This window comes from Oryctolagus cuniculus, chromosome 12 (genome assembly GCF_964237555.1).
Source record: "Oryctolagus cuniculus chromosome 12, mOryCun1.1, whole genome shotgun sequence".
NCBI classification, from domain to species: Eukaryota; Metazoa; Chordata; class Mammalia; order Lagomorpha; family Leporidae; genus Oryctolagus; species Oryctolagus cuniculus.
Genome location: NC_091443.1, coordinates 91,594,745 through 91,613,507, shown reverse-complemented (window position 1 = coordinate 91,613,507; position 18,763 = coordinate 91,594,745). Strand labels below are relative to the sequence as shown.

General features: G+C 48.9%; 1 long non-coding RNA gene across 5 annotated transcripts in view; it reads left to right on the top strand.

The window, feature by feature from the left end:
- The window catches only part of LOC127488256 (uncharacterized), a 58,402-nt gene extending 45,602 nt beyond the window's left edge, over positions 1-12,800 (top strand). For all 5 annotated transcript variants that reach the window (XR_007915815.2, XR_007915817.2, XR_007915813.2 and 2 more), the window contains 2 exons: positions 1,572-1,764; positions 11,600-12,800. This is a non-coding gene — a long non-coding RNA (uncharacterized lncRNA). The remainder of the gene's footprint in view (positions 1-1,571; positions 1,765-11,599) is intronic.
- Positions 12,801-18,763: the final 5,963 nt, after the last annotated feature.

Below are 18,763 nucleotides of genomic sequence, written 5' to 3'. Positions count from 1 at the left end.
TGTGGGACACCAGCATCTCAGGCAGCAGTTGAATACTCTGTGCCACAACACCAGCTCCAACCATTATTTATCTTGATTACTGAGTTTTCAGAACTCCTTAAATTGTGTGTCCAGGGCAAGTGCTTACTCATCCAACCCTCTTGGCCTCAAAGTAATATATATATATTTATGTATATATGTATATAATATACATTATACAATATATGTATATATGTATATAATATATATGTATATGTGTATATATAATTGAATAAAAAAGGGGTTTGTAGATAAACATCAAACACATCTAAAAATACACAAAACAACTGTTAACTCAAGTCTGGACTTATTTGCACAAGGATACTTCAAGAAGTTCATGGAAGAGGCTAGAGTTTGGCATAGCAGTTACAGTTCCGCCCAGCCCCACCCCCACCACCAGTGCCTTGAGATGACTGCGTCCCATTATCAGAGTGCCTGGGCCCCAGTCCCAGCTCCATTCCTGACTCCAGCTTCCTGCTGATGCACACCCTGGGAGGCAGCAGGTGACGGCTCGAGCCCCTGCCACCCGTGCGGGAGACCTGGATAAAGCCCTAGCTCCTGCTACTGCAGCCATTTGGAGAGTGAACCAACGGATAAAAGACCTCTCTCTCTGAATCTCCCTTTCTCTCTATAACTCTGCCCTTCAAATAAATAAAGGAAAAGAAAAAACTGCATGGATTTCAAGTTTTTATACTTAAAAATAGACGTATCTTTAAATTCTATTGGTTCATGACTTTTTGTAGCACCCCCTCGCGTAACTGCAAAGGGAACCTCTGGAAAGAGACACAGCCAGTGTGAATGGTGGCCCTCTAGGAGTGGAAGAGAGGTCAGAGGCGAGCCTTGGACAGTGAAGGCCAGACTTCGGTGTGGTTACTCTGCACTGTTATTGCTTAAAAGCTTTTGAGGCCGGCGCCGCGGCTCACTAGGCTAATCCTCCGCCTGCGGCGCCGGTACCCTGGGTTCCAGTCCTGGTTGGGGTGCTGGATTCTGTCCCGGTTGCCCCTCTTCCAGGCCAGCTCTCTGCTGTGGCCAGGGAGTGCAGTGGAGGATGGCCCAGGTCCTTGGGCCCTGCACCCCATGGGAGACCAGGAGAAGCACCTGGCTCCTGGCTTCGGATCAGCGTGGTGTGCCAGCTGCGGTGGCCATTGGAGGGTGAACCAACGGAAAAGGAAGACCTTTCTCTCTGTCTCTCTCTCTGTCCACTCTGCCTGTCCAAAAAAAAAAAAAAAAAGCTTTTGAAACAAACATTTTTTCGGGCTTTATACATGTAATTTGAAGCAAGAGTAAAGTGTTTAAGATTCAGAACCTAGTGGGAAGATGGTAGTAGAGAAAAACCTCTTCCACCACCTCTGCTGGGTTCCTCTGAGGCCTTCTTGGGGTTCATCTGCCACGTGTGTCTCGCCACAGGCTCCTCCCCTGCATCCACACTGATTCTTTCACGCACAATCTCGTTGAGTATCCTACTTTTTCTTCGAGGTGTGCTTTGTTTCTTTTGGGTGTCCCTGGAGTCTACAGTTTTCCAGATGTTATTCTTTCTCCTGTTTACTCCACAGAATACGTGCTACACAGCCAGTAGTCAATCCGATAAGAAGCTGTTCCTTGCTAACGGGAAATGGAGAGAGAGAGGTCTACCAGGGGACTGTCCCCCAGCCCCTCCCACCCAGCTACCCAAGCACTGTACACTTTGATCATTCCCGGATGAAATGTTTATATAATGATCTGATTCACATCTGTAACACCTGAGAGGTAAGATCCTGGCCTGTCTGTGTCTGTCAGTGCCTCAGTGCCTGGTGTATACCAGGAGCTCAGTGAGTGAAAGAAATCAATCTCTCAACAATGTACATGACACCCACCCAGCACTTGGTTCTCAGGCTGGAGTGCGCAGCACAATCCCCTGGGGTGTTGTTTTATTTTTAGCAATCCCAAATCCTCGCCTCCAATGCAGACCTATTCAATCAGAATCACTGGACATAGGGATTCGGCAATTTTTTTAACTTTCCAAATCACTTCTTTTTTTTTAATTTATCTCTTTATTTGAAAGATATAGTTACAGAGACAAGAGAGAAACAGGGGGAGACAGAGAGGGAGAGGGAGAGATCTTCCATTTTCTGGCTCACTTCCCAAATGGCCACAATGGCCAGGGCTGGGCCAGGCTGAAGCCAGGAGCCAGGAGACTCTTTTGGGTCTCCCATGTGAGTGCAGGGACCCAAGGACTTGGACGATCCTCTGCTGCTTTCCCAGGCACATTAGCAGGGAGCTGGATCAGAAGTAGAGCATCCAGGACTTGAACCAGCACACACATGGAATGTCCAGCAGAAGGTGGCTTAACCTGCTGTGCCACAGGGCTGGCCTCCTAGATTATTTCAGGATAGGCTGTTTGCCAACAGGGGACACCAAAACGACTCCAGTGGCCCCAGGAAGTTCCCTACAGATAGCCCCTCTAGGCCTTGTCTGGTGAGTGGGTTCATCTCTTAGACTGCATCTTGGGAACTGGGTTTTGATTTGGCTGTCAGAGTACCCTACCCTACATGTATGCTTTGAATAACAAATGCATTCAATATGTAAGTAACAAATAATGATTCAGTAGTAATGAATGGAATGACCCTCATTCCCCACGGGAGATTTTCCTCTGTCCAGGCTCTAACGAGGAAACTTCCCACACCCAGCTCTCCATTAAAGCTAGCCCGCATACAGCTATACCATGGACCGTTAAAGAGGAACTGCTTTGTTAAATAAGTACCAAGAGTGAGCAGCAGGGGCAGGCACTCCTAAACAGGTGACTTTGTCCAAAAATTCTCTGCCCTAAATGAACAGGGCAACCTGAGTTTCTCATTCTACACTGTGGAATGCTGGATGGCTCTGTGGGCTGCTCCTCTTTCTATTAACAAATGGTTGTTAAGCGATTTTTGTCTTTGGCTGGGGATTGAGGGAAGGGGGTTGTGGACAGTCACAAGCCTTACACCTCTTTGGGCCAGTACGGGTTAGCCATTGCCATGTCTGCTTTTGGTTGTTCTAAGACATTAGCTGCCCAGTCTCCAAATAAGACCATGACTTCTCAGCGTGCCACTCTCAAGTTGTCACTTAGCTCAAATGTATCTGTCCTGGATGCTCTCTCTCTCTCTCTCCTTCTCTCTCTCTCTCTCTCTCTCTCTCTCTCTCTGTGTGTGTGTGTGTGTGTGTGTGTATGTGTGTGTGTGTCTGTCTGTCTCCCTCACTTCCTCCTTCCCTCCCTCTCTACCTCTCTCTCTCATTCTCATTCTTGATCTCAATCTCAATCTCTCTCTTCTCTCCCTTTATCTCCTGGCATAGTTACACCTGGAAAAAGAAAATCTAACTTTGAAGAGCATTCAATTCCCTTCTCTTCAAGATCTCTCATGTACCAGACCCCATGCTAAAGACAGGATGTTCACAGACAAACCCATCCCATCCCAAGCAAGGGTGGTCCTACTCCCCAGATACCATTGCACAGAGGGAACGGAGCTTGTAGAGATTAGAGATGTCACACACACACATCTGATTCTGAGGCTATGGAGGTATAGGAGCTAGTTAGGTGGATCTTGGGGTCAGAACCCAACTACACAACTGGCAAACTGTGAACGAGGGATGCCTGTGATTTCCTGAGGCTCTCATCAGTAGAGTAGGTAGTAGTGAGGGTTAAGGTGAACATCCTGTGTGGAAGTGTCTGGCTAGACACTTGAACACAGAAGGCACTTCACAAATATGCGTCGATCTATTTGTTCCATGTTCTTTATAGCTGGAACATAGTAGCTGTCTTGGAATGGGAGCTCTGAGAGGGGCAGGGTTTGTGGCCCCAGCCCTCTGAAGACTTCCAGTTGTGGGCATTCCCAGCTCCACGCCTTTCCTGTATGGGTGATAAGGTCAACTAATGCAAAGTAGAGGAGTGTTAGAGGAAGCCCATAGACAGCACGGTTTCCAGGATATGGGAGCAGCTCCCTGATGGAGGAAATTTCTTCCCTAAAAAGTCAGAGGCACTAAGAATCTGGCTTGGCTGGGCCTGAAGCTCTGCCACAACCATATCCCATGAGCTCGTTGCACTCTGCGCGTTGGGTTCCCTGTGTGCTGCGTCTCCATTTGCTCCACCTCACCAGCACATGCTTACATCCACCTGATTCCCAGCTGCTGGCCCTGGCCATGGTAGAGTTTGGTTTACCTGCACTCTACCAGGATTTCTCGACTTGCACAGCACTTCGAGGCTTTTTATTAGGTTATATTTTGCTTATTAATTTTTAGTGTATTTTTAAACATGTATTTTGTATAAGTGTCCTTTGTTAGTTATGTGCTACAAATAGCTTCTACTTGAGGCTGGCATTATGGTGCAGCAGGTTAATTAGCTGTTTGCAATGCCAGCATTCCACATCAGAGTGCTGGTTTGAGTCTTGGCTCCTCCACTTTCAATCTGCGCCCTGCTAATGCTCCTGGGAAGCAGCAGGTAATAGCCCAAGTGCTTGGATCCCTGCCACCCATGTGGGAGACCAGGATGGAGTTCCTGCCTCCTGGCTTTGGACTGTCCCAGCCCTGGCTGTTGCAGTCATTTGGAGAGTGAACCAGCAGGTGGAAAATCTATCTATCATTCTCTATCTATCTATCTCCTTCTCTATTTCTCTGCCTTTCAAATACATCTTGAAAAAAATAGCTTCCACTTCTATTTTGTGGTTTGTGTTTTAATCTCTTAATGTATCTTTGGATAATTTTCTAATTTTAATGTCTTCTTTTTATCAATGTTTTCCTTAATGCTAGGGGGAGGCTTTATGGGTAGTGAGTTCTTCTCTGAGGAGCATGGAGAGAGGAGGGGTTGGAAAAGCAGGATACAGCTTGAACCCCTTTCCCTGAGACCTCTCTCCGGACACACTCAGCAGCTGCCCCCGGCCAAGGGCAGGTGGCCAACTCCATCTCAGTATCTAACAGAGGGAATGAGATTCTGGAGAAGAGCAATTAACCTGAAGCTTCCACACCATGAGTACTCTCAACAGGGAGAAATTGTTCTGCACTCACCCCTCCATAAACACCATGGTTGGTGCTCATAATAATTGGAGGAGTCATTGCCTAACCACTGCCCAGATGACATCTGAGTGGATTTCCTGGTGGAGATGATGGCAGGGGCAGGTGTGGAGACTGCTCTTTTTAAAAAAATTTTATTGTGTTTTATTTATTTATTTATTTGAAAGAGTTACACAAAGAGAGAAGGAGAGAGAGAGAGAGAGAGAGAGAGGTCTTCCGTCTGCTGGTTCACGCTCCAATTGGCTGCAGCGGCCGAAACTGTGCCGACCCGAAGCCAGGAGCCAGGAGCTTCTTCCGGGTCTCCCAAAGTGGGTGCAGGGACCCAAGGACTTGGGCCATCTTCTACTGCTTTCCCAGACCATAGCAGAGAGCTGGATCGGAAGTGGAGCAGCCAGGACTTGAACCGGCACCCATATGGGATGCCAGCACTGCGGGCAGTGGCTCTACCCGCTATGCCACAGCACCGGCCCCAAGACTATTCTTTCTCAGAATCCATGTGGCGCAATACCCAGGTGGGATGAAAGCCCAGCCAGGTTCTTCTTCTTGTCTGAAAAATGCCTTTGATCTCTTTGCTCTAATTATAAAAGTTATGCACGGTCAGACTAGAAAGTCTGTAAGTTTTATTTTATTTTAGAGACAGAGACAGACACACAAACACAGATTTCCTCCCCAGGTGCCCAGCGATGGCCAGGGCTGGGCCAGGACTGAAGCTGAGGGCTATGAGTGAAATGCAGGTCTCTTGCATGGGTGGTAGGGCCCAAATACTTGAGCCACCACCTCTGCTCTCCAGGATCTGTAGAAGCAGGAAGCTGGAGTCAGGAACCAGAGCTGGGTAATGAAACCGGCTACTTTGGGATGCGGGTGTCTTAACTGGTAGGCTAAAAGCCCACTCTGAAATTTCATAAACTCAGAGAGACAAAAGGAAAGACCACCAATACGATAGTTAATCACTGCTAGATTTCCACAGTGGACAGCAGGACTCCGGATGGAGTGCAGGCAGAAAGCTCAGCTGTTCTGAGTCCCCAGACACTTCCATCTCTCACAGCTCCTGCTATCCTGGGCAACATAGAAATGGCAAAACAGGGATGGTGCTGCGGCATAGTGGGCTAAGCCCCTGCCTGGAGCACTAGCATCTCATACGGGTGCTGGTTTGAGTCCTGGCTGCTCCTCTTCCAATCCAGCTCTCTGCTTTAGCCTGGGAAAGCAGTGGAAGATGGCCCAAGTGTTTGGGCCCCTGCACCCAGGTGGGGAACCCAGAAGAAACTCCTGGCTCCTGGCTTCAGATCAACCCAGCCTGGCCATTGCGACCATCTGGGGAGTGAACCAGCAGATGGATGGAAGATCGACCTCTCTGTCTCTTCCTCTCTCAGTCTATAACTCTACCTCTCAAATAAATAAATAAATCTTAAAAAAAAAAGAAAAAGAAATGAGAAAACAGGAGAGCAAGATATGCTGAGATGCTTATGTTTAATAAGCGGACACTCTTAAAACACCGTCCCAATATATAATTGCTCGTAATTGTGGTAGTCACAGGATAGGCACTGGATTTACAGAAGCAGTAAATAATTCACGAGGCAGGGGCCCGCTGTGGTGTAGCCTGTGGTGCTGGAATCCCATATGGGTGCTGGTTTGAGTCCCGGCTGCTCCACTTCCGATCTGGCTCTCTGCTATGGCCTGGGAAGGCAGTAAAAGATGGCCCAAGTCCTTGAGCCCCTGCACCCACATGGGAGACCTGGAGGAAGCTCCTGGATCCTGGCTTTGGATCGGCCCAGCTCCGACTATTGCGGCCAAATGGGGAGTGAACCAGCGGATGGAAGACTCTCTCTCTCTCTCTCTCTCTCTCTCTCTCTCTCTCTCTCTCTCTCTCCTTCTCTCTGTGTGTAACTCTGACTTTCAAATAAATAAATAAATCTTTTAAAAAATAATAATTCACTAGGCACCGCCAGCAGTGCCTTCTGCTCATGAAACCCAAGGTTAAAGCTGGGGGCACACACATCCTTCCTCCACCTTGTTGCTGTAGCTCTGTGGTCACAGGTGTAATCTCTTCTGGATGGAAAGTGCAAATCCAGATTTAAGGCCCTTTGTGAATTTGAAGCCCAGGCCACAACAGGCCCTGAAGAGAAGGAAATATTGAAGATCATCCTCCTAAACCCACTGCTAAGCCCAGCAAAGTTCCCAACTTTGGAGAGGAGGATTACTCCAGAGAAGTTGGAGGAAAGCAAGTAGCACTAACGGTAGCACTGTCTCTGAGCATAAGATCTGGAAGAGAAGTTAGCACTTTCTTGTAATCAGGTGAGCGCATCACCAGTTGCCAATTTGTCCTCCTTCTGTAATATACAAGGAGGCTTCACAAGATGTGTAGAAAAACTGGAATTAAAAGATAAGGTTAGGGGCCGGCGTTGTGGCACGGTGGGTTAAGCCAACACCCGCAGCCCCAACATCCCATCTGGGCACAGGTTTAAGTCCCAGCTGACCCACTTCTAATCCAGCTCCCTGCTAATGCACCTGGAAAGCTGTGGAGGATGACCCAAGTGCTTGGGCTCCTGCACCTACAATGGAGATCCAGAGAAAACTCCTAGCTCCTGGCTTTGACCTGCCCAGCCCCAGCCATTGAGACCACTTGGGAGTGAACCAGCAGATGGAAGATCTCTCCCCCACCCCCTCTACATCTCTCTCTTTGCAAATTCTGACTTTCAAATAAATAAGTCTTTTTAAAATAAGTCTTTTTTAAAAGATAAGTTTATTTTAGTTAGTGCAAAAAATTTTGAAACCCATGCAGAATTGTTTCATAATATGCACTTTCCATGAACTTTTTTAAAGACCCATCATACGTACATACATGTGTATATATACACATATGCATACACACACGTGAAGTAAAACCAGAAGCTTCCACAAGCTCTCATAAATCAACCTAAATCATTTTTTAAAGATTTTATTTATTTGAAGGGTAGAGTTACAGGGAGAGGTTGGGGGGAGGTTTTCCATCTGCTGGTTCACTCCCTAAATGGCCGCAACCGGGACTGAGCCAGGCTGAAGCCAGGAGCCAGGAGCTTCTTCCGGGTCTCCCATGTGAGTGCAGGGGCCCAAGCACTTGGGACATCCTCTGTTTCTTTCCCAGGCCATCAGGAGGGAGCTGGATCAGGAGTGGAGCAGCTGGGACACGAACTGGCGCCCATATAGGATGCTGGCGCTGCAGGCCGGGGCTTTAACCTGCTGCACCACAGCACCGACCTCCCCATCCTAATCTTCCCAAGTGCAGAATGTGGATCCCAGATACTGACCAGGATTCAGTCCTGCCTCTCCACTCCCCTTACTAGCTGTGAGACTCATTGTTGAGTTTGTAACCTCTCTGATTTTGTTCCTTCAATTACAAGAGCAAAACAAATCCTGTCTCACAGAGCTGTTGCAAGGATTAGATTTTTTAAGATTTATTTTATTTATTTGAAGGCAGAGAGGGAGAGACGGAGAGAGAGAGAGCGCGCGCGTGCTTTCATCTGCTGATTCACCAGGAACTCCAACCAGGCCTCCCGTGTCGGTGGTAGAGGGCCACCCTGCTTTCCCAGGCACATTAGCAGGGAGCTGGATCAAAAGCAGAGCAGCCGGGACACAAAGCACTGCTCTGAAATGGGGGATGCAACACCTTAACAAGGCGCACCAGGAAGTGGCCTCATTGCAAGGTTCAATGTCACCGTGATTATGCAGACTTCTACCCCCAGGGGGCGCTCAGTACCTCCTGGTGCCTCTGCTGAATAGCGATAATGATCTTCAGGCTGATCAATGGAACATTCACTCTGTGAGTAACCGGAATGTATATCAGGTTGATAGCATAATCAGAGAGAGAGGAGCTATACTCCAAGTAACTTTAAACAAAATGAAAGTAAACCTGATAAGGAAAACCATTAGAAACATCTTTAATTCTGTCCCATAATCATTTTGTCGGTGGTGCTATTAGTATCGTTACTCTGAAATGGTGCTGTGGCATGTGTGTGGTGTGTGGTGTGTATGTGGCAACTGTGAGGTGTGTGGGTGTGAGGTGTGTGTGGTATGCGGCGTGTATATGGTGTATGTAGTGTGTGTGCAGTGTGTGTGTGTGTGTAGTATATGTCTGTGGTGTGTGGTGTGTAGGGTGTGTGTGTGTGGTATGTGTGCAGTGTATGTGGTGTGTGGGGTATGTGTGAGGGGTGTGTGTGCAGTGTGTGGGGTATGTGTGAGGGGTGTGTGAGGGGTGTGTGTGGTGTATGGGTGTGAGGTGTGTATGTGGTGTATGGTGTATGTGGTGTGTATGCAGTGTTTGTGTGGTATGTGTGGTATGTGGTGTGGGGGGGGTGAGTGTGTGTGGTGGGTGTGTGGGTGTGTATGTGTGGTGTGGGGGGTATGTGGTGTTTGATGTGTATGTGGTATGTGTGCAGTGTGTGTGGTGTGTGTGGTGTGGGTGTGAGGTGTGTGTGTGGTATGTGGCGTGTGTATGGTGTATGTAGTGTGTGTGCAGTATGTGTGTGTGGTATGTGTGGTATGTGGTATGTGTGGGGTGAGTGTGGTGGGTGTGTGGGTGTGTATGTGTGGTGTGGGGGGTATGTGGTATTTGGTGTGTGTGGGGTGTGTGGTATGTGTGGATTGTGTTTGGTGTATGTGTGATGTGTGTGAGTGTGTGGTGTGGAGGTTATGTGGGTGTGTGTGCACGGTAGAATGGAGCAAAGGAGAGCCTATGTGATCTAATTCTACCATCCTTGTCTCATGAAAACTGAGATTCTCACATGAGAGAAAGGGGCCAGTGTGGGGAGCAACTCGGGACTAGACTAAGTTACTGGAATTAAGACTTATTCTATGCATCTGCTCTCCCACAATATGGCGCTGAGAAGGGAGTAACAACTTCTACGCAGCTGCCTCTCGCCAACTTGAGTGATGACCTGCAGGAGCTGATCCTGCTCCTGATTGGAGGAGAGCAGTGTACTCGGCGTGTGGGTAGCAGAGTTGGGATTGGTGGAAGAGGACTATAAAGGAGGAGAGAGACAACATGCACCAGGAACATCTATCTGAAGGAACATCTGAGCAGCCCCCGAGAGAGCCGGCCGGCGGTGTGCCGCTCCCCCGCGGAAGTGGGGAAAGTGGCAGGGGGAACCGCCCTTCCACGGAGGTGGAAGGGACGGTAGCCAACCCGGGAAGAACCAGCAGCAAACCCGGGGAGGGCCGAGCAGACAAAAGAACAGCGCAGGGTCCTGTGTCGTTCCTCCGCGAAGAGGGGGAGCGACAGGCCAGCATTTAAACTAGAAGACTCATAGCAGTTAATGACAAGATAAACACCTCATTGGCATCCTGATTCAAACAAGCTAGAAGATAATGATATTTGAAGCCAATAAATAAAATTGACAATTGGCTGACTATTTGATGATATTGAGGAATTTTTTATGTTAATAGGTGTGATGATGGTGTTACTGTTGGCTTTAGAGTATGCTTGTGTTTTGGAGATAATGTGGAAACATTTACAGGTGTAAAAACATGTCTTGGTAGACTTGGGTTTTCATTCCACATGGAGAGAAGATTGAAAAATCAACAACTCTTCTTGGATCCATAATGGGAGTGGGGACACAGCAACGTGCTGGCCCCAACATCAGAGAGGCAGACAGACAGACATGGGGTGGGGGGTCACCATCTGCCAGACAGAGCAGCCTCCGGGGCAGAAAGCAATGACGGGAAGCAGAGCCGGTGTGGGAAACCCTGGACAAGGCTGATGGTGAAAACTCAGAGGCGGGCTCCCGCTGCTGGCTGAGTGCCCCGCAGTGCAGGTGGGGAGCAGACTGCCCTGGGGCTTCCACAGGAGAGGGTGGGGAGGGACCATTTTGAAATACGCCAAGGCACTCAGTTCTCGGGAGCAACCACAGCCTAGCCTGCTGGGGTGTTAGCAGAGCCTAACCTTACTGCAGGAAGGGAAATAGCCACCTCCCACCCAGCCTGGCCGTCCTCGCCCCGCCCCTTCCCCCCCAGGGGAGAGAGAAGCCAGTGAAGTTCAAGGTCACCACAATTGGAAGCTCCTGGCCCCTGGCTTCAGCCTGGCCCAGCCCCCACAGCTGCAGCCATTTGGGGAGTGAACCAGCAAATGGAAGATCTCTCTCTCTCTCTCTGCCTTTCAAATAAATAAATACACATTTTCTTAAAAGACAGACTTATTTTAAAAAGTGAAGGAGAAACAAAAGCTTTCTCAAACAAGAATTGAGGGGATGTGTTGCCAGCTGAGATTTTTTTTTCCAAAAGGCCTCCCTGTTTATTGCTGCACCAGCCCACCAGTCACAGCCCCCGACAGATGTGTCCCGCTGTCCCGGCGATGGTGACGTGTGCAGCTGGAGGTGGCGAGGATGGTGGCCGGGATACAGCACATGCGTGTGCCGTCCATTCAGGCACACTTCCTCATCGACCCCACGTGCTTCTACTCCAGTGTCTGCCCTTGGAGTTGCAATCTGATTGGATTACCAGTTTTCAGCTGAATCCATTGGGGAACAGGACGATTCTGTTTTAGGGGCTTTGTTTGGTTTGGTTTTTGGTCTATTTTTTTTTTTTCGGCCAGGCTCCTCTTGATTCTGCAGCTCTTGTGAGAAGACGCGGCGAGGAAGAGGCAGAACCCTCACCACGCTGGCGGAGAAAGGGAGAAAAGCCAGGAGAGCTTCCTTGCAAGTTAAGTGAAAAGTTGCGTGGAGAGAAGGAAACGCCTACGGGTCAGCAACTCGGATCTGCATAGAAAGAGGGAGAGGGAGTGGGGAAAGTAAAATAAAAACTTTCATTTCTCTTATTAGTTGATTGAACAGCTGATTGTTCAAAACAGTAACGGACACAACACATTTGATTCTGTTTGCTTGGGAAGTGCATATCACGCATGCTTACATGGGCAGTACCTGTGCTTCTCTGTGCGTAGAAATACGTTTATGTTAAGTTAAACGAATGACAGCTGTGATGCAAAGGACAAGAGGCAGGAATGAGGGCAGTTTTGTTATTTGAAGGTACTCATACTATTTGTGATGCAGTGTGGTGCATTTGAAAACATCTCTATAGGAGTTGTAAATGTATATTACAACCTCTACGATACCCACTGAAAGAAGTCGAAGAAAAAAGGGGGAAGCAGGTGTTGGCCTAGTGCGCAAGCCCCTGGCTGGAACACCTACTTCCCTATCAGTGGGGAACCTGTTCCAGGCCCAGCTCCACTCCAGATCCCAGCGTCCTGCTACCATGCATCCTGGGAGGCAGGCGGTGGCTCTGTAGTTGGGTCCCTGCAGCAAGGCAGGATTCCTGGATCGAGTTCCCAGCTCTCAGCTCCAGCTGTTGCAGATATCTGGGGTGAACCAGTGCGTGGAAGCTGTCCATCTGGCATTCTGTCTCTCTCAAGTAAGTAAATACAATTTTTAAAGTCAAAATAGAAGTATAAATGATATGCTAATATAGAAAATGGAATAATAAAAAATGCTTAATTAGCTGGCACTGTGGCTCACTAGGCTAATCCTCTGCCTTGCGGTGCCAGCACACCGGGTTCTAGTCCCGGTTGGGGCGCTGGATTCTGTCCCGGTTGCCCCTCTTCCAGGCCAGCTCTCTGCTGTGGCCAGGGAGTGCAGTAGAGGATGGCCTAAGTGCTTGGGCCCTGCACCCCATGGGAGACAAGGAGAAGCACCTGGCTCCTGCCATCAGATCAGCACAGTGTGCCGGCCGCATTGCGCCGGCCGCGGCAGCCATTGGAGGGTGAACCAACGGCAAAGGAAGACCTTTCTCTCTGTCTCTCTCTCTCACTGTCTACTCTGCCTGTCAAAAAAAAAAAAAAAAAAAAAAAAAAAGATTTAGAGTAAAAATCAATGAAATAGAAAGCATAAAAACCAATGAAATCAAAAACTCGGTTCTTTGAAAAGAATGAATCACTTTTTTTTTTTTAAAGATTTATTTATTTATTTGAAAGTCAGAGTTACACAGAGAGAGAAGGAGAAGCAGAGAGAGAGAGAGAGAGAGAGAAAGAGAGGTCTTCCATCCACTGGTTCACTCCCCAATTATCCACAACAGCCGGAGCTCCGTTGATCCGAAGCCAGGAGCCAGGAGCTTCCTCTGGGTCTCCCAAGTGTGTGCTGGGGCCCAAGGACTTGGGCCATCTTCCACTGCTTTTCCAGGCCACAGCAGAGTGCTAGGTCAGAAGTGGAGCAGCCAGGATTCGAACTGGTGCCCATATGGGATGCCGACACAGCAGGCAGCGCTTTACCCGCTACACCACAGCAGCAGCCCCCAGAATGAATCACTTTGCACATCGATGGTTTAAAAGCACAATCAGACAGATATCGTCAGGCTGAAGGAAAAGCCATAAACATGGTGTGGTGAGTAACCCGGACTAGACTAAGTTACTGGAATTAAGACTTATTCTATGCATCTGCTCTCCCACAATATGGCGCTGAGAAGGGAGAAGCAGCTTCTACACAGCTGCCTCCAGTTCAACCAACAAACTGTAGGACCTGCTCCTGATTGGAGGAGAGCAGCGTACTCGGCGTGTGGGTAGCAGAGTTGGGATTGGTGGAAGAGGACTATAAAGGAGGAGAGAGACAACATGCACCAGGAACATCTAAGAGGAACATCTATCTGAAGGAACACCTGTGCAGCCCCCGAGAGAGCCGGCCGGCGGTGTGCCGCTCCCCCGCGGAAGTGGGGAAAGTGGCCAGGGGGAACCGCCCTTCCACGGAGGTGGAAGGGTCAGTAGCCCACCCGGGAAGAACCAGCAGCAAACCCGGGGAGGGCCGAGCAGACGAAAGAACAACGCAGGGTCCTGTGTCGTTCCTCCACGAAGACGGGGAGCGACAGAGATTGGGTGGCCACACACAGGGAAAGTGCCCTCTTCAAGTCCCAACATAAAAGGCACGACCTAGCTTATTTTTCTACTCAGTCCTGACACCCGAGACCACTGGATGCTTGCTCAGGTCTAACAGGCTGGTATGGGAGCGAGACTCACCTAGACATGGCCTGGGGATGGGGAAGAACCAGCAGCAAACCCGGGAAGGGCCGAGCAGACGAAAGAACAGCGCAGGGTCCTGTGTCGTTCCTCCACGAAGACAGGGAGCGACATAATGGTGCCGTGACTCGGATATGAAGCCTAGGCAGGGCTTAGTGTCGTTCCTCCATGAAGAGGGGGAGCGACACATGGAACCAGGATAACTAAGGAAGAAAAAGAGAAACACAACTTAGTTGTAACAGAAATGAAAAAGGAGATATTCCTACAGGCCCTAGACATTAAATACAGACATTAATAATTAATATTATTTATTGGTATACTGTGAGCAACTCTGTGCCCACAAGTTTGATAACCTAGATTGCTGTTCCCTTGCCCGCAAAGGAACGACGTTGCTCGCAGTTTATCGGTCTTCTGTAGACTTTTATTGAGAAAATAACAGCGACAGAGAAAGCATGAAAAGAGGAAGAGAGGAGAGAGAAAAAAGCCCCCTCCTTCCTGGGCACACAGCTTATATACGAAATTCAACCAATCGCAAGCGGGCTCTAGTCCATGCACAGAACACTCCAATCCGCTGCTTGTTCACGCGGTGTGCACGCGTCCTCGGGCCAATCAGATGAAGTGTCACGCAGCAGGCAGGCTCACTGCACAGTCCTTGGCGCCATCTTGTTGTTTACGAGGCAGGCTCAACTTCTCTGGAAAGTCCCAACCGCTGGAAAGCATTGCCCTAACTGAAACTAGCAACATCCGCCTTGCAATAAGGACACAACGACAGCTATCAGACCAAACCCTGACATGGGGACCCCATGGCTGGCCAGCCCATGGGGCCCCACACTAGATGAAATGCATCAATTCCTTTAAAGACACAATTTACCAAAACTCACCCAGGAAGAAATAGACAGTCTGAATAGACCTGTAGCCCCTAAGAAAATCAATTCATTATCTTTAAAATAGAAAAGACCAGGCACAGGCAGTTTCACTGTTAAGTTTTACTTAAATACTTAAATATTTAAGTTTTACTTAAATACCAAGTATTTAAGGCAGAAATCATCCCAATCCTCCATGAGCTCCCTCAGAGGAGAGAAGCAAAGGGAATTCCACGAGGGTGGCATCACCCGAATCCCAAAACCAGACGAAGACATCGCGAGAAACGCGCAGATCAAATCTCAGGAGCACAGACGCAGAAATCTTCAGCAAAATACTAGCCAATCATGGTCAGCAATCTCGGAAAAGGATTCTATACCGTGAACAAGTGGGCTCTATCTCAGGTGTGCAAGGCTGCTTCAACATGAAGAAGTCTGTTCCAGTATCACATCAGCCGTCAAAAAAAGAAAAGCCACATTATCATATCAGTATTTGCAGAAAAAGCATTGACTAAATCCAACGCCTACTCATGATTAAAAAAAAAAAACTCTCAGTAGCCTCGGGGGTAAATTCCTCCACCTGGTGGAGAACATCTTCTGCTTGCTGTCACTGCGCCCAGGCTAGCCTGAACTGACGGTGGCACCCCTCGCAGAGGCCGGGTACAAGGGCACTGCAAGAAGTGTACGGAAAATGGGATTAGAAGATAAGTTTATTTTGGTGCAATTTTTTTTAAGTCTGTGCATAGCTTTTTCATAATGCACTCTTTTTTTTTTTTTTTTTTTTTTTGACAGGCAGAGTGGACAGTGAGAGAGAGAGACAGAGAGAAAGGTCTTCCTTTGCCGTTGGTTCACCCTCCAATGGCCGCCACGGCCGGCGCGCTGCGGCCGGCGCACCGCGCTGATCCGATGGCAGGAGCCAGGAGCCAGGTGCTTTTTCCTGGTCTCCCATGGGGTGCAGGGTCCAAGTACTTGGGCCATCCTCCACTGCACTCCCGGGCCACAGCAGAGAGCTGGCCTGGAAGAGGGGCAACCGGGACAGAATCCGGCGCCCCGACCGGGACTAGAACCCGGTGTGCCGGCGCCGCAAGGCGGAGGATTAGCCTAGTGAGCCGCGGCGCCGGCCCTCATAATGCACTCTTTCCATGAATGTTTTAAAGATCCCTTTATATGCACAGATTTAAAAACAAATTTGCACCCAAATAAATTTCTCTTTTCATTCCATTTTCTGACCCAGTTAATGCCTCCAGCAGCTCTGAAAGCTTTATCTTGATTTATTTTTACTTCAAAGCCCTAAAGCTTCCACAGGTGTCCTGAAGTTCCACTTCCTGCCACCTTGAACTGGCCCATCCCTCCCTCAAGAGCTACACCTGTACAAATGAGCCAAGAAGTGGCCAGGAGCTAGCGCTGTGATGCAGCAGGTTACGCTGCTGCCTGCAGCACTGGCATCCATATGGGCGCAGGTTCGAATCCCAGCTGCTCCACTTCCGATCCAGATCCCTGCTAATGCACCTGGGAAAGCAGCAGAAGATGGCCCAAGTGCTTGGGCCCTTGCACCTACTTGGGAGACCTGGATAAAGCTCCTGGCTCCTGGCTTTAGTCTGGCCCAGCCCTGGCCATTTTATCCACTTGAAGAGTGAACCAACAGATGAAAGATACCTCTCTCTGTCTCTCCCTCTCTCTGTTTAATTCTTTCAAATAAAATAAATCTTTCAAAAAACAAAACAAACAAACAAAAAACCAGAGATGGCCAAAAACCATTATGTGCTCAATGTTAACGCTAGGATTTCCAGAGAACTTAAGTCTCATGGCCACAGCATGTGACGTATGTGAGAGTGTGTTTCCAGACTACACCTGCGTATGTAGTGACAAAACTCCCCCACCCAAAATAAGAGACACCTGCTTTGCCTTGCCCAGGCAACCTCGGCTTTAGAGATTTCTCGTGCTGCCCTCCTTTGGGTGCCAGTAACAACTGCTCATGTGGCAACTACGTCTGGTGGCAGTTTTGATTTCTGTTCCCCAAGGAGTGCACTCACTTTGGGTAAGGAACTTCTCATCGGCTTTTGAAGGACCCTCTTAGATCTACACTGTTTCTGTGATTTGCACACACACACACACACACACAGACCCCACACGTACATTGTTTCAGAACAATACTAACAGAACCACTAACAAAATGATTACAAGAGGCCAGCATTGTGGCATAGCAGGTAAAGCTACCGCCTGCAGTACCAGCATCCCATATGGGCAGCGGTTTGAGTCCAGGCTGCTCCACTTCTGATCCAGCTCTCTGCCATGGCCTGAGAAAGCAGTAAAAGATGGCCCAAGTCCTTGGGTCCCTGCACCCATGTGAGAGACCCGGAAGAAGCTCCTGGCTCCTGGCTTTGGATCGGCACAGCTCTGGCCATTGCGGCCATCTGGGGAGTGAACCAGCGGATAGAAGACCTCTCTCTTTCTCTCTCTCTCTCTCTCTCATTCTCTGTGTGTGTGTGTGTGTGTGTGTGTGTAACTGACTTTCAAATAAATCTTGGAAGGAGGGAAGGAAGGAAGGAAGGAAGGAAGGAAGGAAGGAAGGAAAGAAGGAAGGAAGGAAGGAAGGAAGATGGAAGAAAGCACTGCCCTCCCCCAGAGACACCCAGGCTTGGGAGCCCAACCTCACACCAATCCCTGCCTCAGGGGGCAAAGTAGACCTGAGCCTATGTGTGGGCATCTTGTGCATGGCTGACTGAGGGGAGACACACAGGGCGTGCCTTGGAAGCAGACCAGCATTTGCACGCCTCCTCCATGGGCAGCTGGAGGGAAACCTGCCCCACCCTGGGCTAGGTCCCATAAACCCATGCTGCCTAAAGTCTGGGGAGAACTTCACCTGAAGGGTCGACCTGTGGCAGGAGGAGACCCTTTAGTTAGGAAGACTCTGAAGGGAGCCGCGGGTGGGAGAGCCACAGGCTGGTAAAATAGGGACTGCAGTCCAAGAAGCATACCTGGAACAGCAGGATGTCGTAAGCCATGCTCTGCTATCCTTAAGATGGATTATGGATTAGTTCCCTTCCGTCCTCACTCCTGTGACTCCTGGTTGCCTGTCCAACTCTGACCTGCAGGAGTGACTTTTTGGGCTCATTTAACATGTAAGCCCACTGAGTATTTGGACGCAGGCACTGTTTCAACCATCAGGTTTTAAATATGGGAAGACATTGCCGACCAGAATCCAGCCGGATGCCACAAACTGGCCAGCCCGCTCCAGCGCAGTCCTCGGGCGGGTGACCCTCATCTGCCCCGCTTCTCATGACAAAAGTCACCTGCTGTTTGTTGTCTCATGGTCCTGGTGTCCAGCAGACATATTGGCTGTTACTTATTTTCGCTTTTTGTGAAAGGATTTAAGGATTTAAATTTAAATTTAAGGATTTAAGTTCTTAATTTTGAACTTCCCTTTAGGAATCCATTTTTTAAAGATTTATTTAGAGTTACACAGAGAGGGAGAGACAGAGAGAAAGTTCTTCTATCTGCTGGTTCACTCCCCAAATGGCTGCAATAGCCGGAGCTGTGCCAATCTAAAGCCAGGAGCCTGGAGCTTCTTCCAGGTCCCCCACGCAGGTGCAGGGGCCCAAGCACTTGGGCCATCTTCTGCTGCTTTCTCAGGACATAGCAGAGAGCTGGATGGGAAGTGGAGCAGCTGAGACTCGAACCGCTGCCCATATGGGATGCCAGTACTGCAGGTGGTAGGTTTACCTGCTACGCCACAGTGCCAGCCCCAAGGAAAACATCTTAAGTAGACAACCAGTCAGGATTTCACTCATGACAATTGAAGAAATTGGCTTTCCAGTTTTTAGAAGAATGTATGCAAACAGAAATCAAAATTTATTGCTAGTGTGAAAATCAAATGATATCAGTTTATAAAATATAAATA